Below are 23,603 nucleotides of genomic sequence, written 5' to 3' on the forward strand. Positions count from 1 at the left end.
AACTTTTTTAATATATTTGGCTTCCTTAATACACTTAAATGGTTTTGTTAATACTTGGAAAGTCTTATGGATAAAGAATTAATAGCTTTTTTCTTTGTCTGTCCCGAATTGCTTTTAAAAGGTCAAAATAAAATCAGTGTGGATGGCAGTATCTTTTTGTCCCTAAATGGTAATGACATTTGAGGTTACAGATGGATGATGCAATGCTGATATCAGCTGTAGGTGCAGAAGTTTCTAACAGGTTTCTGAACTTTTTGGGTGCAAGATTAAAACTATCAGATCACAATTAAAGCTGTTCTGCAACTGAAATTATGGCACCGCTTCAGACACATAAAGAAGCAGTACTACTGCAATAAATACCAGTTCATTGCTGCATCCATTCTGAGACTTCTAACTCTATTATTGTCCTATGGGTAGCACCTCCTCAATTGATTATATGTGGTGTTTAAAAGCAATAGCAAAAGCATATACATCTACTGTTATTGTCTACCTAAAGGCTGTAAAAAGAAATCTCTGATGTAGCCTTGATAATCTGAGACTTGATAACATTCTTCTATGAAATCCCCCTTATCAGACATAGCAATGGTTAGTAGGTAAGTACTGTCTTACTTAACTGTTAGGGAAGTCATTCCATGCTTTGTGGTTAAGTGCAAATGCAGATTATTTACTATTATAATGCCATAGCTGTTACAGATTGTACCCTTGACACCCAGGACAACTGATTATGGAATCAGTAGTAGCCTTCTGGTGCATTAAATCATGAACATTTTGGAATTGCCTAAAATGTAATTTCTCATTTATCTATGACATTATCAAGGTAAATGTAGTCTAAAGCTTTCATTATAAGTGTAGATTTTCTTCCTTAGAAAAGCAGTATGACACTTTCAGTATTACTTCTTGATAGGTTTCTGTACCATAAGTTTCAGTATAAGATTTTAAAAGCTTCAAACTGACTGAGAAAACAATGATTTCTGTTTGACTAAAAGGATGATTTTGACAAAAAAAGGGTAACTTTTGACAACTGTAAGTTTGCCCAAACTAAATCTCATAAAAGTTTTATAGACTATTAAAGAAACATTTGCTGCTGCAAGAAACCTTACATCTGGAATATAATTGGTAGTCATAATCTGAGTACCCGTTGCATCTTCCGATGTGAGACTACACATTTGTGGTTTTTTTCAAGTGTAAAATTGAAAGCTGTAAGTTAAAGAGAATTTAATATGTCATGCTACAACTGTGCCATCTAATTGTCTTTTTTGTTTCATTTGCCCAGAGGCACAGCGTTTGTGAAACACCCTGGCTTGTCACATGTCAAAGGTTTGTACAGGAAATGAGAATGCAAAGTTGAGGGTAAAGACACATACAGACAGACACATATATGTATAAATGTGTGAGAAAAACAACCCTTACCAATGACATACAGATCAGACTTATTTTCATTTTTAATGATGGTTTGAAGAAGCATTCTCTTGATATCAGTGACTCTGTAGGACTCTTCAAACTAGAGAGCTGCAGCAGCCCTACTGTCTTTTGAAGCTAGAACTGTTTATTTCTTTCCAACTTTTCAAATTACAGTTGTTCTGATGATGCTTTTGCTTTTTGTATACATAATATATTTGGGATATTTCTTAGTTACCAGAGATCAATTAGCGAAAATACCACACAGAGATCATATTGACCTAGGGAAAGCTGACTGCAAGCTTCGAAACCTGAATTTACCTGAGGTCTTTATTTCCTCTTCAGGATCCAGAATGGGGAACACCCTGGACACACTTATTTAGGCTGACCAGGATGAAACAGAGCAGGGCTTTTTCTCCCTTTTCATAACAAGATGGACTGTTTCTTCATCTATTTATATATGACTGTAACTAACTTATGAGACATATGCATATAAAATTGTCAAATACACTAGTAATTTTGTATTCAGTAAAAAATAGGAATGATAAAAATATTTTAATCAAAATCTCTATTTAGATATGGGAAGTATTTTTATGTATTATGACCATACCATTTTAAGTGAATTGGTATAGTAAGATGTAGTTATGCTACTCTAAAAATAGTAGTCTGACGTGTTGAACGGAATACTTATTACAGGTGAGTGATACCACTGAGTGATCTCATCACTTACAAGTATCAGTTAGATCAAATTTCTTTCAGCAACTCAGAATTCAAATGACTTCTATTGTGTAAACATGGAGCTCACTGGTATTTTATGAATTATGAGAATGTTCTAGTGGACCTCATTATTGACAAAATATCGATAAACCAAACATTTATTCACTTCAGCAAACCAGAAGGAAATCTGAACTGTGAATTTAAATGATATGAAAATAGAAGGATATAAAATAATGTGTAAGTAACTGCACATAATCACGAAGAATCATCTCAGCTTTATTCATTTAAACATGAGATTAGTTAATGTTATATTGAATTCCCATTGATTTAAATACTACTCAAGTATATAAAGTTAACCATGCTCCAGGTTCAGCAGGGGTTCTTAACTCCTATTTACATTCCTAACCTCCTGCTGAAATCATGTGATTAGACATTTGCAGTATCAGACTGTTTCACATGGTTTTCTATACACATCATTTATTTACCCTTTTGATTTCAGACATAAAATTGGCTTATTATCAACTCCAGGTTTTCAGAAACAACAGAGTGTTTAGAAGCACAAGCCCTCTCCTGAAAGTTATGAAATACCAGTTGTTCATATTTTTGTAGTTCCTTTTTGTTACAATCACGCATACTTACATGCAGCAAGAGGGCCCTTAAGGAAACAGATTTGCCTCAAAGGAACAGAAATAGTCCTATACCTCTTGTCTGACCAGCCACTGTGCAGCTCAAAATGTAGGACATACAAACCTGCATACAGAAATGCTGGAAAAGGTTGACTTCAAAAGCCAGTTGTGCTGGAAAGGTTATTTACCCTCAAGTAGATAATTTCCTACTTATTACTGTAATACGTTTTGGTAAAGAGCTCAGGATGTCCACATATACTTTTAAAAACCTTTGCACAGAACACTGATGCTTATCAATTCCTTTTTCCACCCTCTTTTTCAATACTTTAAAAAGGAAGAACTGCAAGGCTTAAGGGGTTGAGTGTGACCTCTGGGTCTGGTGGAACTTTTGATCTTCTCCTCTCGGCACTCCTGACCTGTTTCCATTTCAATGGCAGGTCATAATACTTCTATTTTCCAAAATTGCTGGTTATCCCCACTTCACTGTCTCCGTCCAAGTCCTACCTTCTTTAGTAATGCTACTACTAAAGCTCTTCATCTTTGATGCTGTGGTTGCTGTTACAAGGCTAAAAACACAATCTTGAAATGCATTTCAGTATCATGAGAAGTAGCTTGCTTGCTGGTTGCAAAATAAAAGGTCCTTTAACTACCAATAAGGAGAAATGAAAAACTATTTGGATAACTGTTTCTTTTGCAACTCACAGACTAAGTTGCCTTAATTACATTTTGCCCATGTTGTGTTTTACCAATATTGCAAAGACCTATATCATTTATGTTTTAGATATTTCTAAAATATTGATGTTTCTATCTAAGTATAACAAGTTGGAGGGGTTTTTTTTGATTTTGCAATTTTAACTTGACCTAACCTAACCACAGCTTAGGAGAAGATGACCTCAGACCTCTAATGTCCTTAAGACTTATTTTTTCTGATTTTCTTTTTGCTTATGCTGCAGATCGAATCTCTTTTGTCTCCTTAAGCTATGTCTTCATCTGTTCACACATAATTCGGTCTTATGGCTCTGTTCATATATTGCTATAAAGCTATCTTTTAATGCATTAAGGATATGAATCATCCTGTTTAAGAAAACCCAAAAGAAGAAGAAACCATTTAATAATAAAACAATAACATCAACAAAATAACATAAAATTACTTCGTAATGCTTCAGCAGCCCCATCTCTCCGCTATCGATACAACAAGATAAAGGGAAATTGGAGTCGTGAATTGTTCTCCTTTTCAAATACGTCCTACAAAAAAAACTAACCCTGGAACCTGATTATAAGTTAAAAAGAAAATAAGTTAGATTGTAACACATTAATGTGTATTACATTTTGCAGTCAGGTCAAGAGCAAGAAGTAGCGAACTAATTTTTTTTTCTATATCTCAAATCCTCATAGATTTTTCTCTGTATGCTTACCTGATAAATCCTTTCATCCACAGTTCTGCAGATGTAAGAATAACTACAGATCTGGAAAATACGGACTATATGGAAAAAAATAAATACGTTTTGTTTTTTACCTTACATTTAGATGAATGGGCACACAGAAAATAAAAAGTTTGCAGCCTAAGTTTAAGTAAGATAAACAAAGGCATATATGAAATGCAATTCACAAGAGATTCCAGGATTAACAGCAAGCATCGTATATCGTTATTAGAAGAAAGGGGAAGAAAATGTTTGTCCAGTACTTGAGAAAATTATCAGCAAGCAATCCCAATGAAAGCTGATTATTTCATTTTCAGTTGCCACTAACAAAGGATCTAGTTAGTGCGCTTACTGTTGATTATAAGAAGAAAAGTCTTGAGTCTCTAATTACAAAGAAACAAGTTACAGAAAATTTAAGTTAGGTGCTGCCAAACTCACTGGGCTTCATCAGCTTCCACCTAGGGTGCTGGAGGTTCTCAGGACCTGAGTGGACACAGCCCTGTTATCCAGACTTGACTCAGATCCTTGAGCAGCAGGTGGGACCAGAGATCTCCCAAGGTCCCTCCGAGCCCAGGGTGTCCTAGATCCTGTCAGTGCCTGTGATTTTCCTGTGCCCCCTTTGGAGAGCTGGAGTGATACAGGTTAATGGGACGGAGCCTGCAGAATAGGTGAAACGAAAGAAATAGTTGAAAAGAGAAAGGGTCTAGAAAGTAAGATTGAATAGATCAAGGATGTTAGGTCTAGTAAAAAGGACAGTCTCAGACGTTCTCTCACTGAAGACTTGCTGCTTCTAACAGTACAGCCACACCAAAAACTGCAATCAATTGATGCATTATAAAGAAAAAATAGGAAAATATCATCCCCTTTGTCTCCTGGAATGTATTCCATGAAAACAAAAAGACCCAAAAAACCCAACAAAACCAAAAGCAACAAAAACAACCACCCCTTCCCAAACAAACGAGCACACACATTTAAGTGCAATAACTGAGAATGGTTTGCTGCTTTTTTTCGACTCATTGGCAGATTCTATAAATCCTCCAAACTTTGACGAATGTGCCTGCCCTTTTCTTAATAATTTGTGCATTAATTTCTCATCTAAATGTTTATTCCATGTGCGTTCCAAAACAAGGCATTATAATATTGCTCGGAATGAAAGTTCACGGTCTTGATTATGCACAAAACTCCTTTTCATTTATTTCAGTGAGAGATGGTATATTATGTTAAAGGTCCCTTTTGGTTTTGAGGAGCAAGGGATGAAACTGTTGTAGAGGAAAGTCAAGTGATTCAAGTAGCAATGTTTGATGGCCATAAATACTCCTGAGCAGACAGCTCTGCAGCCAGCCTGTGAGGAAACAAGCCAGTGATGGATTTGGAGAACAGGCAGGGAAAGGAGCAACAGATGGGCAGCAGCGTCTGTGGGTTCACTGGGGATCATTGCTTTCCTTTTTTTCATTGTCGGATGATCACGCAATCTTAAGGATGTTAAGATGGAGCCATTATTATATTTTAGGCTAAAGGCCTGCAATTATTTCTAGCTGTCCTGTCGTCAGTAAAACAGTCTCTGTGGCTCTTCCCCTTTCAGTGCACGGTAAGAAGGGGGCTGATGGAGTCGCTCAGGTTCTACTCACAAGTTTAAAATATATTGAGCCATCACTCAAAGTAATTTGCCTTCATAAGATAATCCTCCTGAACACAAGATGTTTGAGTTTCTATGGTCACCGCTGAATACAGGTGAAAATGACAATTCTCTGAGAAATGCTGTGTGTTATCAGTTTGGTGTAGAATTAGGTGCTTTATTCAGCCTGTAAAATTATGCTGCTGGAAAGTAACCATAAGTGTTTCTGATTGAAAGCTAGAATTAAAAAGTGACAGGAACATAGCTGCAAATGTGCTAGCATGACAAAATTAAAGTGATGTTTGACATCTTGAGTTTACCAATACCTAAGAGAATGGCTGAAAAGAGGGGGAGCTAAACCAGCTGAAAGAATAGGTGCTCCTTCCATGAAGGAACAATATGTGAAGGGTAGGTTTTTATCTTTTTTTTTTTCCCCCTTCATCTTTCCATAGGTGTCTAGCATATGCTTCATAAGTTACAGAAAAAAGTGCAAGGGGATTTTATATTCCCCCATATGATGATGGTCTAGACCCTGGCGAGCTCTCAGTGGAAGGCAAAGATTAAGTTACATTTTTGCAAGACTCTCAGGATTTGACCGAGACCCCTTAATATGCTCAGTTTGCTGTTAAAATTAATTGCTGGCAACCTTGAATCTCTTATGTACTGATTAGTATTTTCTACTAGACTGTCAGCGTTACTACAGCCTCAAATTGGAAAATTTACGTTCTCTTTTCTGTTCCTTTTTCTTTAAAAAGGTCTTCTATTAAATAATAGCCAGTGACTGCTGTTCATGTAAATTGCTGCCTCAACATTAAAAAACCAGTCTCTTAAAATGAGACACATTACTGTGTAAAAGCTTTTGGTAGTTAAAGAGGACAACTAGACTATATGTCAATTACATCTTTAAAGAGTGGGATTCAGTGTCTGACTCTTCAGAAATAAGAGAAACAAAGAGCTACTTACTTAGGGCTAGTGTGGTGAAACATACTCTGCTGACTTACAGCATTACATATGTAAGGCCTCATGAATAAGTGATGTTTCTGTGTGCAAGGCTTGTGCTCCACTTTAATCTTCAGTTAGAGCTCTTGTCTTGTTCTTAGTCTCCACAGAGAGAGGCATTTAAATTCCAGAGACTGGAAAGCCACCGTCAGGTCGCTTAAAACAGCAACTGTGCTGAACCATGCATACATGGCTTTGTAGATGTATGTATAAGGCATATTGCACAGCTTGCATGCATATATATGTATGATGCATGTACACGCATCCCAACGTTGCTGTGTATGACTTTCTGTACATAAGCAATAATCAATCCCCATAAAAGGTAAATTTAGATATTTCTGGGAAATGTCTGCTGAGGCTTTTCTGATTCTGCCTGAATATGAGCAGAATGCTGAGAGCTCATATGGATTAATAAATGGCTTTGAACACATTGGGTTATTTTTGCTTATATTCATATACAATTGATTTCATTCTGTAGATTATGGGAAAAAAATATGCATAATTATATTCAGCTGTATAAAGTGATTACCATTTGACAGTTTCTAGAGATCACTGCAGAATTATGTGGCAATGGGTGTAAATGTAAATATTAAGATATTTTTTAATAGGTTTGCCCTGCTCCTTGAGGATTGTGGGTATTGAATGCAGTATAGTATATACAAGTGTAACATTAAAGAAATATGTATTACATTGCTTAATGCTGAACCCACTCTAAGGAAGACATCTGAGCACCAGTCATCTGATGCCAAGTTCCCACTGTATTTTGAAGAAACACTGAGGAGGCCATGACTAGAGGTACTGTATGCAGAACAAGAAGTAAAAACCCACATCAATACTCAAACAGAAAAGAGGATTTGGATAAAAATATAAAATGATTGGAGAAGATGAGGTAGATATCTGTTGTCATTGGTATTTCTTTGGCACTTACTATGCAGTAAGTTTCAAGCTAATACTGTGCTTGTAAAGGCAGAGAGAAAACTTCAGGAGTTGGCGTCTGTTTCTTCATAATTCCCCTATGCTCCTGTTTAATTTACACACCTGGGGATTTTTTTGTTTGTTTTATTTTCTGTATTTTCACTGCGATGGATAGTGTTGTATTTGAATCACTAAGAGGAAATGAAGGCCATATAAAGGCCACATAAAAAAAAATTATCTATGAAAATGAGAAGGAAATACTTCTTTTTTGCCAAGGTGGTATTACCCAAAACAAAGTTATGAAATTAAAGGATGGAAAAATTGGGTGGGTGTCAGGAAGCCTTCAACAGTGTGAGAAGACCCAGTAGCTGAATAATTACTTTTGACAGATGTGCTACAAGGGCCAAACTTCTTCAAAACTGTTTGTCATCTTCTCTTGCAATTTTACAAAAAGAAATAAAAAGGCTGAAGTGGGAAATTTATATGTGTTTTGAGGTTATGAGGAAAGCTACCAAAGGCCCCAATTTAAAGATTTCAGAGCTGTGAACAAGAAATGAAATGTTACAAGATTTATGAGGGGTTGGAGTTCAGTGAATGTGCGTCTAAAGAAATGACTTGCATTTTAATGAAGTGTATTACACTTGAGAGGCAATAGCTTGGTTATCCTTTCTGAACAATGACTTTGCCTGTGTGCGGCTGCCAAAGAGAGCTCATTATACCAAAGAAGTTATAATTCAGCTCTATAGATTGATATGACGGCCTCCAATTCATGGTATGCTTCTAAAGGCAATGGAACCAGCAGTGAGGGGCATCCAAAATGGTAATTACTTGTGGGAAATAGCTTCATGGTTTCAACTTACAATTCAAAGGGCTTTTTTTCAAGTAAAAGAACTTTTAACTCGGTCTGTAACCTGAACCTCAAGGCTAAACTGCAACTTTGCACAGCAGCTAAAAAGTCTTGAGTCTGTCATATCGTACAGATTGCGAGAGAGCACTTAACATGCCTTGCCTCTCAAGCAGTGGTTAGTAATTACATTATCTTTGGAAATATTGTGGGTTTGTTTCTCCACATGTTTTTCCCAGTTTGTAGAATTTCTGACTACTTTCTTTGCTTCCTTGTTTCAGTGGTAAATGTTGATTTGCTAAACTTAAGTTTTAAAATCAAGTTAACACTTCTTTTTTTAAAAAAAAAAAAAAAGAATTCTTATAAAAAATATTTTTTCCCTCTGTCAGACAGGAGAATGTGCTTGCTTGAATTTTCTTCTATTTGTGCTCCGATTGATCACCATTTCTGCTTTCTGAGTAAATGCCCACAGCTGCATTGTGTATGAAAATATGAACATGAGTAAGATGATCTTCCCATTGATGCCTGTATTTCATGTGCATATCTTTCCAAAGAGCTATCCTCCAAGCCTTAGGCAGGCAAACAAATTTATCACAATTATATGCCCTGTAAAATATTACTGTAGCAAAAGTGTATATGCAACATTAAATGAAACACTACTTGAAATTCTGATACATATTCATAGTTCTGAGGTTTTGTTTATTCATTCAGATTTATTCTTTTTATAGCAACATCCTGCCGGGATTTTTTTTACCTCCTACATCAAGGAGTTAAATGAAAATCCTACAACCACAGAACAAAACCAGGCTTAGTTCATATGTTAATGAGTCAGGATAATTGCAGCTTTCCCTAGGTAATCTCAGTGTCAATTATTCATGAACCGTTGACAGCAGACATGACATTTCCAACTGACAGCTTTCAGTCGTTTTGTTTACAAGTATGAAATGCTTAAGTATGACATGTTAGATAGGAGTTAAGAATTGTGATTTATTTTTTTTCAAGAAAGATGGAAAAATAGGAAAAGAAAAAAATGGAGATACAGTGAATTTTCCGCGTAAATACAGAAGAGGAGCATATTCCTGCCAGTAACTTTCACAGTGTTGCTGGAATGAAGCTATTGCTCATCTATTAGGATCCTTTGAGCTCCAAAATCTGTGCTGAGCCCAGGTAACAATACGATGTCTCGTCCTGGCACATAGATAGTGCTATGCCATTATCGGGGGAGGAACCATGTTTTGCTTCCTGTGCTGGTTTTGGCTGAGAAGGGGTTAATTCTCTTCACTGTGGTGCCTGTAGTAATCGCGGACCTTTCCAGCTTCCCGGGCTCTGCCGCGTGGCGGGAGGCTGGGAGGGGCGGGGCCACGGCGGGGGCGGTTGGCCCCGACTGGCCAATGGGATGTTCATTCCATACATGTGACACCATGACCGGTATATTAAGGGGGGGGGCGGCAGTTGCGGCTCGGGAGCGGCGCGGCGTCGAGTCGGCGGGCGGTTTGTTTTGGCGGTTCATCCCCCAGCCCCCAGCCCGGCTTTTGTGCCCCTCATTTTTTTTTCCATTACATTTTTGTTGTTGTTTTATTTTAATTGTTAAGCTGTTCTTATCTCAACCCATGAGCGTTACCCTTCTGATTCTCTTCCCCCATCCCACCGGTAGGGGAGTGAGCGAGCGACTCTGTGGGGCTGAGTTGCCGGCTAAGCCGCAACACTTCCCATCCTGTCAGTGCTTGTTCATGCCCAGCACAGAAGTGAATATGGCATATAATGTGTCTGGAGAATACCACCAGACTTCCTGCTTCAGGTCTGTCCTTTGGTCCATGTACGCCTTTATACATCCAAAAAGCCTAACGATAATCATAGGCACGTTCTTGACTTTGCCTTTTGTGAAACTGGACTCCCCAAACTTAAAAAGTCGCATAGATGTGAAATGCAAACTTTGCAACCTGCAATATATAGGTTCACTCATAAAAGTTAAGTTTTACCCACTAAAAGTTAAATTCCTGGGTATCTTGAAGTGCTTTTGAAACAGTCTTATTTTATGGATGCTGTTCTTAGATCTGTGAAGACATTAGAATATTTTCCAATACTAGCACCCTAATTGAAATTAATTGACAATCATACAATAGGGAACAAGTTTTTAAAGGCATTTAAGTGCCTAAAGATGCAGATAGGTACTTAGTGAGGTTTTTCAAAAGATTCTACACACCTGACTCTCATTATGAAAAAGTTTAAGGAGTCTCAGTCCATTAATAAGCTATTTTAGTTTTTCAGCCTTCATACTAATTTTAAGATAATGACTCTTTAAGAAAATGCTCACCCAGGCTGAGCATTTTCATCTTTTTCTAACCAAGTTATTTTTCATTTGAATACGTGTATTTCTTAGCATAGCATTAAAGATATTTTTTCATTCTTTTTTTGAAAGAAAAGGACTGGCATGGCATAGTGGTAAAACTGAGGTTTAATAATGATATAACAATTATTTGAGGATTCCTTGAGTAATTAAAGTGGTTGATTTTTAGGGTGCATCAAAACTCAATGTACAATATCATATTTCCAGAAATCTAGTCTCAACTAAAGCACAGCACCCAAGACATGGACCCAAGTCTCTGTACTCTTTTAGCCCATCACCCCATATTAACTCTAATCTTGCAGTTTATACTCATAATTCACTCAGCTAATCCTTCGTGGTTCACAAACTCTGGTAGCCTGTATTAACACTGGTCCCTCTGGACTTTTGCTGCTTCTGCAGTTTCAAGACACTTCATTATTTAATTGACAATGTTCAGTTGTCAGATTGAAGAGAGATACCTAGAATTTACCAAAAGCAATGCTATTTTAATACTGTTGATTGTTATTGTCAACTTGTCCATGTTCATACAGTCTTGTATAGTATGATCCTTCATCAGTCTTTTAAAAATGTGTTACTTTTCAGATGTCTCTTTTTTGTTTTTAATTTAAAGCAGTAGGTAGATGTGAGGCTCTGTTTTAAGGGAGAGTCTTTAGCATAATTACATGAAAACAACTTTTTTTACTAGACAACAGGTTGCAGACAGCAACAACTTTTTAAAATTGTTTAAAATTAATGCCTTTAAAGGTAAATAATTCAGTTGGACTATACAGTAAAATAATCTGAAAACATCTATCCCAAAACCTCAGACACACTTCTTTCTTTTAGCTGCCTCTGTTTTTCATATGAAACCATTTGTGTTGTTTAGTAAACATGGATGCACTGGAGGACTTATTCTCACCTTTCAGTGTTCACCTAAAAGTCCCTCTTGTGTCCACGGAACATGCAGCAAGAAAATCAAAGCTGATCCATGGTACATATTGATTACATATATATCCTGCAGCACCCTCTTACTATTCTTACACGTATATGGAGGTGGTTATAGTCTCAGCTTTCATGCTGATTCACTTTTTGAAGGTAGAAGGGGAAAGAGGAAGGGAAGGAGCCTCATGTGGGTTTTGCAGGTTTTTAAATCATTTGTGTCTCAAGCTGTCGCTGCAGTATAGTGCAACTTGAAATACCATTGCCAGATACACTAAAACAGTAATTTTATGAAATCTCAATTAAAACGCCAAGGGAAATAACGTTCCATCTTAGAAAACTCAAAATATATTAATGATGATAAAACGAACTGTTTTCCTTGACTTCTGGTATTGATTGAGTGACTTCTAAACCACTTGATAGTTTAAAAGGATTTCAAATAAAAGGCAAACATGACCTTTTGCCATGATTATGTTCCCCAGATAGTTATTCCTGTTTGCATGCACAGACAAGCACACACTGTACTGACTTTTAAAGATCCTGCACAGATGCTGCAAGAAAAGGTAAAATTTCCTATTCTAAAGTAGATAATAACATTAAAAGCATCCCAAAAGGCAAGTGAGCAACAAAATTTTTACTTGGAAAAGTTTTGTCTCTCAAGTATAAAGCAAAACTAAGTAGTATGAAAAATAGCCCAAAGCAAGCTGTTTATTTTATTTTGTATTCTGAGCAAACCATCTGTGATTAATTCTGCCATATGAATACCTACCATCACCTTCCCAAAACTGGGAACAAAGCTGGCCTTTTTCCACAAGATTACCCATTTTTTAAGTAAACTGCGCAGTGGAAAAACGAATACCCACTAACAAATGATGTCACGTGTTTAAGAAGCACCTGTATAACTATTATGAAGTACTAGTGCAAAATAGGTAACTCCCTTCTGTTAGATTACTGTCCACTCATGCATTTATGTTGCATTTCCGCTGGGTACCTATTGCTACGTTTCCTCAGAATTTCAGTTCAAGGATAAGGTACCGCAGAAGATTTCTAAAGCTGACTTTCTCTTTCAATCCTTACCTTTTATTTTACAGAGTGTCATTAAGGAGATTGTGCTTTGCACAAGGGCCTATGCTCACCTCCATGGATAAAACACTTGTGTACACACACAGTACTCCTCAAACTTGTCCACAGTTCAAACAAAGGTATTGCAATAGATACATGGGGCTTCTGAGCTTTTCTTCGTTAGCACATTTTTCTCATGCTCTCCAGAACGAGGTCAGGTTGTTCTTATTGACCAAGTAAATTATTCTACAGACATGGTTGTTAAAGTGTCCAGCATAAAGGGTGAAGTTTATCTCTCAGCCTCTTAAAGGAAAAAAATAAGTAAATCTGATGTTAAATTTGAAAAGCAAAAATGCTTTCTGCAAATCAACATTATTAATTTGTCATTCTCTTGGAAAAAGCTCTAATCAGTCAGAGTAAGGGACTCAAAATGCATGCTAAACAAACCTGAGAAATCTACAAAATAGCTTAAGCTAAAATAACCTTTCAAAATAACGACTTTATTTTTTATAACAACAATAGATGACTGGCTTAATCCTAAAAGGTAGCATTATTATTTAACATAGCAAATACTGATATTGTAGAAAATCGCAGATCAGTTAAAAAAAACCAAACTGACACAGCTCAATTGACATTTTCTGTTTACTCAGATGAGCTCTTCCAATATGGATGTATGAAGTCAGTTTTATACTGGCAGATTTCGTCTTTGCATATAAATATAGTGGTGTTGAGCACTTCACAAAATCAGAATGCCTTTTGTCCGGTCGGCTGCAAAAGGTTTTCTGTGAGCTGTCCTTTGCAAATCAGCACCTTTTTGGGCAGCCGTAGCCTAGCCATGCAGTGGTGCATAAAGCTGAGGAACTTTTTCAGGTGTTGTATGCTTCAGTGGAGCTGGGTAGCAGATAAATTGGTTTTATACAGTGGTAACTGCTCAAGAACACATTTTAAGGATCATTCTAAGCAGAGCGATTAACATTACAAACATTCTATAAACACTAAGGAACACACTTGAGAATGAGAGGAGAGATGGGAGAGGGATACCCACAGAGTCTGGGCACTGAGCATCAGCAGTAGTTGGGAGCAGTTGCTTGGCATTTACAGCACTTTGAATACAGACCTGTAGGCAGTCCCGGAATCACTTTCCTTTCCATCCGTTTTAAGGAAACACACACTCATTTCAACTCTGTTTTCACTTTTTGTATTACAAGAATGAAACTGCTATCAGTTATGAAGATCACATTTAGTGTCTACTTGTATTGAATCTCTAGCAGACGCCAGATCTGATACTGAAGATATATATACCTATGTTAATTTTACAACACTAGTATCATCACTTAATACTGTGGTTAAGACCAAAGCAGAAATTCCTTATTAGGCAAAGGGGACGGTGGTTGGAACAGTGGGATCAGGCAACCCAAACAACAAACAGTGTGTTAGCAATGTTACTGGCTTTAACCACAGGTAAGGGATGATATGGAGACTTGGCACGGGCATAGCAAGGTAGGCTACAATCCATTGTGTGTGTGTGTGTGTGTATATATATATCTGTGTGTATTGTACACACAAAAAAACTCATGCCAGAATCCGTCATCTTTCAACTCTGGATACAAGACTGACTGCCAATGAGTCCATGCAGGAGCACAGTTTTCTCTAGAAGAGGAGGCTGTAGGGACAGCCCCATCCATCTTATACATGGGTCAGGTAAAACACACCCTGAGGCTGTCAGTGCATTTAGATTCCTGAATCAATCAGATTTTTATCTGTCTTTTCTGTTAAAGCTCCTATTTCAGCAAAACATTTAACCACTCTGAAGTCTCTTGTTCTAGTCCATTCCTGTTCAGCAAATCTTATGTTCATGTTTAATGTGTAGTTTTGTGACACTTCACCTTCAGAAGGAAATTCAGCTATCGTGAAGATATATTTATCTGCTTAGCCCTAGGGCTTATCTCTGAAGTGACAATGGAGGAAGCGCAACACATGAGTTATTGCATATCAATTCCCTGTGTGAATAACCCTTTCTGAGTAAGCATTAGTGCTGTGTGCCTGTTCTACCACAGGGTCAGCTAACTCTGCAGGTCGTCTCTCATGTTCTGAGTAAAGAAATATCCCTTTACCTTGTGTCTGCAGAGCACCTCTCATCATGACCTAAGATTTTGAATCAATTCTATAAATATAGTATTTATATTATAGCATGCAGCAGTTACACATATTATTGTATATTAATAATACATTGTGTTATGCTATTGTAGATATAAAATGTCAGAATCATAAAACTAAAAGTAAATAACAAGATAGCTTTTAAAAAATCAACTTGGATTATAATTTCACAGTTTTAGTGCAAATATATTCTTACCTACTATTTCTCTTTGCAATTTTATGGGGTTATAAGATGTTAGAAAAAACAAGACCTAACAAAAATATACTTGTGCCCAATACATAGTTATAAAGGATAATTAACTAATCCTTAGTTTTCCCAAACTAACCAATCTTTTTTTATCATTCACAAAATAGCCGATCTCTACTAAGTCATCTATGGCTCAAAGTTATTGAATGTTGAGTGCATATGCTTACTCTCATGGATAACTTGGAACCAGCTGCCGTTGCACGTTGCCTGTTTGAAGTGACTTAGATGCATTTGATTCCTTGGTTGGAAGTGGAAATGCAGAACATGCTTTCTGCTAGTACCTGTGCCTGAAAGAATTTGATATTTTCTGATTTACCTTCTTTCACCGAACTCACTGATGTGTTTGTACTAGGCAAAAGATGTGGAGAAACCTCAGCCATGACCAGATTGCTGTTATCTGTATGAAGACAGTACTTCTGGGTACAGAAACACCAGCTCACAGTGTAAGTGTACCTGTTTCTTAGCTTCACTGTTCCAGAGCTAAATTTCCGATAAGATTGAGATTTCTGTGAATACAATGTGCTGTTCTGAAGAACTATTAAAAAAATGAAAAAGCAAAATGTACTTTACTGATTCTGTTAAATCAATGACAAAACTCCCATTCATTTCAGGAATAAATTGTTAACCCACAGTGGTCCCACACTAGCTCTAATTGTCTGCGAGCTGAAAGATTTCCTACTATGCTACTTCAAGCCTACCACATCAGGTCCCACTATAAATAAAAAAAACAAAACACATTTTAAAGCCCATAATTACATGTTTATTCTGATTTCAATGATAGGTCAAGGAAATTTACCTGTGTTCTGTAAAGCCTCTGCATTACATGCACTGTAAAATGTCAGAAAAATTTAAGTTCTTAGTTATTACCTCTTTTGGTTGCTTTTAGATACACATTATAACTATTTAAATAATATTTAAATACTGTTATAGAAAGCCAACATAATTTTTAAAAAGTCAACAAAATTACAAAGAAAATTGGATTTCTTATAGCGACATCTGCTAGAAAACCAGGCTTAAGCAATCATTTGCATCTCAAATAAAAAGTAAATTTATGGATTGGCTTTAACTTCAGGCTTTAAAATGCCTTTTTCTTTCCATTTTTATTCTATTATATGATACCACAGAGTTGCAACCCATCACTTATTTTTCCTGCTTCTCACTTTGCCATTTCACTTCCTTCCCTTCCTTTATTCTCTTGACTTCCTTTCATATTTTCTCATCTTCCTCCATCTTGTTTTTCCATCTTAATGTTATTTTCTGTCTTTGTCTTAGTGCATAAATTATTCACACCTGCAAAGTTGTCCTCCTCTGGTAAATCTCACTCATGGTACAGTGTTATAAGTTCTTTCCAGTAGTTTTCCAGGTTATGCTTGCTCTCATTTATGTGTAGGCTTCTTTGCAGCTCACCTTCATGATCACCTAAGCCCACGCTATATGTTATGCCAGGGAAATCAGGAAGCCTAATGACAACTCCATGTATCAGTTCCCCTGTACTTCTGCTGTCAGGAGCTCACATTAAGGAACCATTACTTTTTTTAAAGTGGTAATTACCAAGTGGTGAGTAGAGAAAAACAAAACAGTTGTTGTGAATTGCTTAGTTAATTATACTTTGAAATGAAATTCTGAGCTTTTTGCACTATAAACATTTTATTTCTCTGCCAGTGAAAAGCAGATCATTTTAGAGATAGTAGAGCTAGTACCTTTACCTCTGGTGTCTTGGGCTGCAGTACGATGGTCATTGAAACGCAGGCCAATTACAGCAGGGGATTCCCATCCACTGTTTCTGCTCCTGCCACTTGCTTCTTCATCCTTCTCCGTACCCACAGCTGCACTAGTGGAATTACGTGGGGAGATGGATCAGGGGCCAGATTTGCATGTGTGGGGAAAAAAATATATTTTCAGTCTGAGCATGTTCCTGATCGAGCTTAAGGTGAAGAAACATGACTCTGGTGCTGGCAAAGCATAGGGATGGGCATGTGTACCTGAAGACAGGAGGGACAGGAAGGCAAGACTCTGTGCAGGCTTCCACCTTTATGTCAGTTTAGGATGATCATAAAACCTCAGCATTAGGAAAGGTGGCATGTTAGGAAGCCATAAAAATGCAGTATCACAATGGTATAGTTTGTATTCACATATAGATTAACTTAAAGAGTGCTTAATCTAGTCAGCAGCATTCAGAAAGTGACAAACTGGAGTGACTGGAGCAGGATTCTTGTCATGCAGCTACGTATATATCCTCTTGCTGCATCGCTATGACGGAGTAAACCATCCTCACACAATCGGTCACAGCAACTGAGCTGAGACAATATTTCCTCAAACATCGATCATCTGTTGTAATTGACTTAGGAAGTGTTCCTGCTTTATTTCACTGGATGGTTAGATGGATTAGTTGAAGCTAGTACTGAAGGTTAAGCAAGCTGCTCCTGGCACCCCTTTGACGTTTACTATGGAATACAAACATTGTTTTTAATGTCTTGCTGCATCAATACCTTGTTTAGAAGTTTCTCAAAAAAATGAAAAATATTATTTCATCATACTAGTATTTTAAAAATATTTGTAAAACTTTCCCTTAAATTGAATAATGGCTTGACTTCATATTGCATTCAGTGAAGTACTTCCTTCATAGTAAATCATCTGGAATAGATGACCTTATTTGATTTTTGTGGTTACTAAGCGACTTTGCACTCCATCAGTGAAATAGATTATGTACTCCACAGTTTCCTGGCTTTGGAAATGGAATAATTGTATCTTTTGACTAGAACCATGCTCATGCTTTAAACTATCAGCACCAAAGGAAGCTTACTAGAATGCTTTGCTCTGCACTGTGTGTGCAAGTCCTTCTGCTCTAATACTGACTCTCAGGGAATGCCAGCCAAGTTAAGGCAGGATAATTTTCCAAATGAATAGAATTCAGAAATGCTGAACTGTCAGCGGTGCTAAAGTTTAAATCAAAGTCATTGTTGATTCCTAAGTTTTTACTTTAGCATTGCATAAAGCGTAATCTTGGTTTGTCCAGCTGAAGTCTCATAATGCAAAAAACTTGAGTAGCTGGAGCACATCTGAAACAGCCCCTGCTAAATGCAATAAACCCACAACCTCTGTTCTTTCATCACTCATACATCTCTGCCATCACTTGACAGGTGTTTTGATGAACAAGCGCGATGTAGTTCATAAGACATTTGACCATACTAAATCATCTTTTTTTGTGTCTATGTGAATCACAGTGCCCATAGAAAACCTAAAGTGCTGGCATTCCACTTCTATGTTTCGATACTTTACAGAGGTGCAAATGGAAGCATAAGATAAAGCAAACTTGCATGAGCCGTGAAATTATGGAACCTGTTAGATTCACATCTTGTGGGGTGATTTTAAAATTCCCCTTGGATCAGATACCAAATATGCTAAACAAATATTGGGATTTCTGTGATAGAGGGTTGCGAAAAAAAAAAAAGAGCTGTTAACAACATGCTAACAATATAATGCTATTATCATATTTATTGAGGCCATGTGACAAATAAGCATAGTTCCAGAAAAGAGGATTGAAAAGTAAATGTTTTTTCAGCTAAAACCTAACCTTCATTTCCAATAAATTTTAAATTAACCTGCAGTGAAATTATATTTTATATCAGCTACTCATCAGTACAAGTTTGAAAAGGAAGGGGGGGTCTCTCTATATGTGACTTGCCTGTGAGAAGGGATAATTTTGAACTGTGAAGTGAATACTCAACAAGATGAATTCTGCCTATTATGATGGCAAGCGTATTATCCAAACTTGCAAATATTTACTATTGCTGAGTATTTCTGGCTAGATTATTCTATTCTAATAAGAAACTTATGCATAATAAAATGTTTTGTTTTCTGACTTTTTGCTTTGCTCTATCAGTAATGGATTAGGTTGTAAGCTGAAGTAAATTAGCACTAGAGGTTTTTACAGTGACTGACATGAGAACAGGTACAAGTCCAATATTTGATTCCTTCTATTGTCACATCAAGGCCCGCGTGCATAGCCAAAGTTTTGTACACAACTGTACAAGAGTTTTAATTCTCCATTGCTGTTTTTTACAAGTGATCTACCAGCTGAAAACATCAATGCTTTGAAGGATTTCTTTGGCGATTAGAACTCTTTTACCTAAACTTCATCACAGTTTAAAGGAAGCTTAAGATCTAGCGAGAGCGAGACACCTCCACATCTTCAAAGGGTGGTTTCGCAAGCCTGCATACCAAACAGAAAACTTGCCCCTGGAACCAATAACCTTGGAGGAACAAAGCTGTACCTGAGTTACATGTCAACTGGGTCAAGACAGCAGCTGGGAAGTTACATTCCTCTCATGGTGCCAGAGAATTTTTGTTATAAATTAAGCTCAAGTCAAGCATGAGTCGCAGTTTCATTCATATTAAAATGCTGAATTATTCAGCTTGGAAACATGAAGGTTCAGTACATGTTTGTGTGTGTATTTTTTTTAATGTGTATATTAACTGATGATGAAAATGAGAACGTTCTTGCTCAAGAAGTACTGGTGCAGCTGGACAGCAGAAACATTAAGTTCTAAAGGTTTCTTTTCCTCCGTGTTCAAGAGAAACATTTGTGCCTGAGTTTTCTTCATAAGCTTTCTGAATATTTCATTTGATGATAGACATATAAAGCAATTGCTTTATCAGAATAAAAAATGAACCCGAGTTTTTCTCACCCTTTGTGAATAATTTGACTATTGACCTCTTCTTGTTGTTCTTTCTCTCAAGAAAACATTTACTTTAATTCTCTCTATTTATTTGATTCTGTGTTTCCTTTGGTTTTTTTTCTGTCCAGTGCTACATCTGAGTTCTGGCTGGAATATGAGGCTAGAAGAGGATCTGCTCGAAGGCTAGCAGCAAATTAATATTTTTGTAATATAAACTGGCATGGACAAGACTGAGGAGAGATACTGAAATCACAAATACCAGTGAAGGATCAGCTATAGACAGAAAATGGTTTGGAATATTTTTCTTTATGTAGTTGTGTAGAACAGTAAATGCAAACATGTTACAGAATCTGTACAAAGTAATAGTTATTTTTAAGCAACGTTCCAAGGCAAAATGATGTTTTTAGTTATTATTATGTATTGACCAAATCTGTGTTTTAAATTATGGTTTGGTTCTTTACTGTGATGCTCAGCCTTGCCTTTGTAGAATTCCTTGTTAGACATACCGAAAATGGGTATTGGGCTATTTCGCACATTCTAAAGCTATCGCTACTTGGCTGGGTCTTAAACTTCAAAGTGGGCTTCCATACAACATGTTTCAATGCGTCAGAGGCCATTAAGAGGCAAGTCAGCCTTTGTACTCTGCCTTTCTAAGCACACTGATAAGTGCTACCAGCCCACCCAGTACAGTGCTGCAACAGCAAGTGGCCAAGATGCGGGTTCTGGGTATGGTGTAATCACACAGGCATTAAAAGAGTCTGTGGGAATCGCTGCTGATGTCAAACTTGTAAGCTAAGTCCCCTACCTGCGTTCCCAACCATCACGCAAGTGGCCCTAATTCTGGAGGGCTAATGATGCATCTTGGTTTGTTTCATTCTCCATAGAGTATGGGAACTCTCTAACTGAGGGGGAAAAAAAACCATTACAATAAAAAGAAAACAGGGAAAAGGAGTAAACCAGGAAGAAGAAATAGACAGCGCTGGTGGGGAAGAAAAAGGGCTTTTGTTCTGGGTAATGCAACATGCCAGAGAAGGGCTTTTTTTTTTTACCCTCTGCTTGTGAGAAAGACAGGCAGAATAGCCGTAATGTCAGTGGCTGGAAGCAGTACCCCTCCTTTCCCTTGCACCTCCCTCAGTCCAGCTCATGACTGACAAGGGTGAGCAAAGTCCTCCCAAAAGAGGCCCTGTCTCGATGTTGGGGGTCCCGCTCCCTCCCCATGGCAGGCGGCCTCTGAACTGGTTTTTCACAGTGACTGACAACTCTTTCCAGCAGTACAACTGAATTCATGTTCTGCAACATTTTTTTCCCCTAAGGACATTCATTCTTTTTGTTAATACTCTATGTATTTGATCTTCTCGCCTTCACAAGACAATCAAACATGGTTTGTCAGCAGTTTATTACTGAAACAGGAGGGGCAGAGAGGGGTTAGATGCACCAGGAAAATGTCGGGTTTAGATAAAGAAATTATGAGGTCTGATCCTTTGGCAGAGGTAAGCTTAGTATTTTAAAATCATGGCTTTCTGTAATCAAACCAAGCATGAAGCTGAATTGATAATCGTGCAAGCCGTTATTTTTCTTGAACCAGAAGTAAATCATCATTTTGATGCTTGTCTGAATGCTGCAAGAATTGAACCAAAACAGATTTTCAGTTGCAAGCTAAACACTACAAATAAAAATAGACAGCTCCCTAGCAGGGACTTGCTTAGTATGAGCCTTATTTGCACTTGATAGGAGCTTCAAAGCAATGTCATGTCACAGCCTATTCCCCTCTCTCCCCTCCTTCCCGCTTGACTCGCAGGCATTGTAGCACAGACTTTCACTCCAGCTGCATGACACTGAGCTGCTTCACTCTGCGCTACATGAGCAGGGAGGGGTTGCATGGAGAGGTGGTGGAGTCTCCGTCCCTGCAGATGTTCAGAAGCCATCTGGACATGGTGACCATGCATCAGCGGGGAGAGGGGTGGTCTCCAGCAGTTCCTATCAGCCTGAACCACTCTGTGATTCTATCTCAAAGGGTTTATTGCGCCTGGAGATCAGTTAAAAGATTTGCCTGTACAAGAACATTGGCTTGCATAGAGAACTCTACATGGGGAGTATGGGAGAAAAAGTTGTAAATGCAGGCTCTACTTTACAACTGCAGAATTGGTAATGGCCTCTCACATACATTTCAACGTATGTAATAGAAAGGACTTACCTGTCATTGCAACAGGAGGTTTGATCTTAGAATGATTTAAAAGTCTGATCTTGATATATAACGCTAATAAAAATCAGTGGAGATATGGAGCTCTGACAGTAATACGTAAAAAGTGGCTGACTGTCTCATTTTAAAGTACTGATTCATATTAGTTTTACTTCATCGGTTTCATGGAGCTATTCTAGATTTATATCGATGCAAGCAAGATTGGAAACAAACCCAACATCTGCAACTTCTATATTTATTATTAAGAAAACTGTGATTCTCAGATCCATTACTGTTCCAAGCCTCTCAGGCCCATAATACACCTTTTCTGCTAAATGTCAGTGCGTATATTTTTATGACTTCTAATGCTACAGCATTTAATAGAAATCTGGCCCTCTTGCTCTGCCTTTTAAGTTGTCTTCTCCCTGCAGAACGAACATGCCGTCTGTTCATCATCAGCCATCACACCCTCTAAGTTGTGTAAGTAAGTCCAGATCCCAGTAGTCCACTGTGAAAGACTCAGTTAGTTGCCTTAATCCATCGATGGAATTCAACTGCTTTCTCATACAGAGGCAGGAGTCTGTCACTAATCACTGTCACCTAAAACTACAGTCAGAGATAGCCGTAAGATAGAAACAGATAGTGCATCAATTCCTTCACAATGCTCTATTCATATATGGATGAGCAGAAGTTTGGCTCTTGACGACTGAAAAGCATGCCAAGGTTCAGTGCTTCAAAGGCAAAAGAATTTTTCTTAATTATTTTGAGTGGTATGAGTAACTTCTTCACTTTCACAAATTATATAGGACTAAATCTAGAAGTGTTAATTTTCCTAGGCTCTGCCTATGCTTAATGCCTAGCTGTAGTCCTCCTTCACTGCCACAGTTAGTTCATTAAAGCATCTCAAAAGTACAAGCAGTCTGCTCTTTCAGTTAGGTTACCAAATGTTTAAACAAAAGCACGTGAAATATTCTCTCTTTGTAGCTAAGATTAATTTTATCTGTAAGGAAATAACCAAATAATTCATAAATACTGAAGCTTCTTCAAGACAAAAATTTTCTAGCTAATTTCTTCCTTTTATGCAAATGAGTAAAAAAGCAAACTTTCATCATGTATGATGAAAGACATACATACATACATACATTAGACACTTGCGTGGCCTTTGTATTTTTCGTCATGGCAAAAATCAGATTGAGAGTAGCAAAATATTATTTTAGAACGAAGTAAATGAGTTTAAAACAATGATTCATGGAATACTGAAGCCTGTGCAATTTCTTTTTCTTTAGAAATAATTGAAACCATTTCAAAAGAAACTGCTTATTATATTTACTTAGCATACCTACTCTGTCTTCTTGCTAAAATCTATTGTATAAGGAAATGGTTGGGGGGGGAGGGGGAAGAAAGAAAAGGAGGGCTTACAGAATTTGCAGTATTATCATTTGAGAGATACTAACTAACGTGCAGGCGTGGGGATGGATG

General features: G+C 37.4%; 1 long non-coding RNA gene across 2 annotated transcripts; it reads left to right on the forward strand.

Annotated features, from left to right (window-relative positions):
• Positions 1 to 9,532: 9,532 nt before the first annotated feature.
• On the forward strand, positions 9,533 to 23,387 carry LOC142056072 (uncharacterized). Of its 2 annotated transcripts, XR_012660200.1 has the most exons (4): positions 9,533 to 9,702; positions 12,892 to 13,002; positions 15,619 to 15,709; positions 20,074 to 23,387. It is a non-coding gene; the product is annotated as an uncharacterized LOC142056072 (long non-coding RNA). The 2 variants fall into 2 exon arrangements; XR_012660201.1 differs by lacking the exon at positions 12,892 to 13,002.
• Positions 23,388 to 23,603: the final 216 nt, after the last annotated feature.

This window comes from Phalacrocorax aristotelis, chromosome 4 (genome assembly GCF_949628215.1).
Source record: "Phalacrocorax aristotelis chromosome 4, bGulAri2.1, whole genome shotgun sequence".
Classification (NCBI taxonomy): Eukaryota; Metazoa; Chordata; class Aves; order Suliformes; family Phalacrocoracidae; genus Phalacrocorax; species Phalacrocorax aristotelis.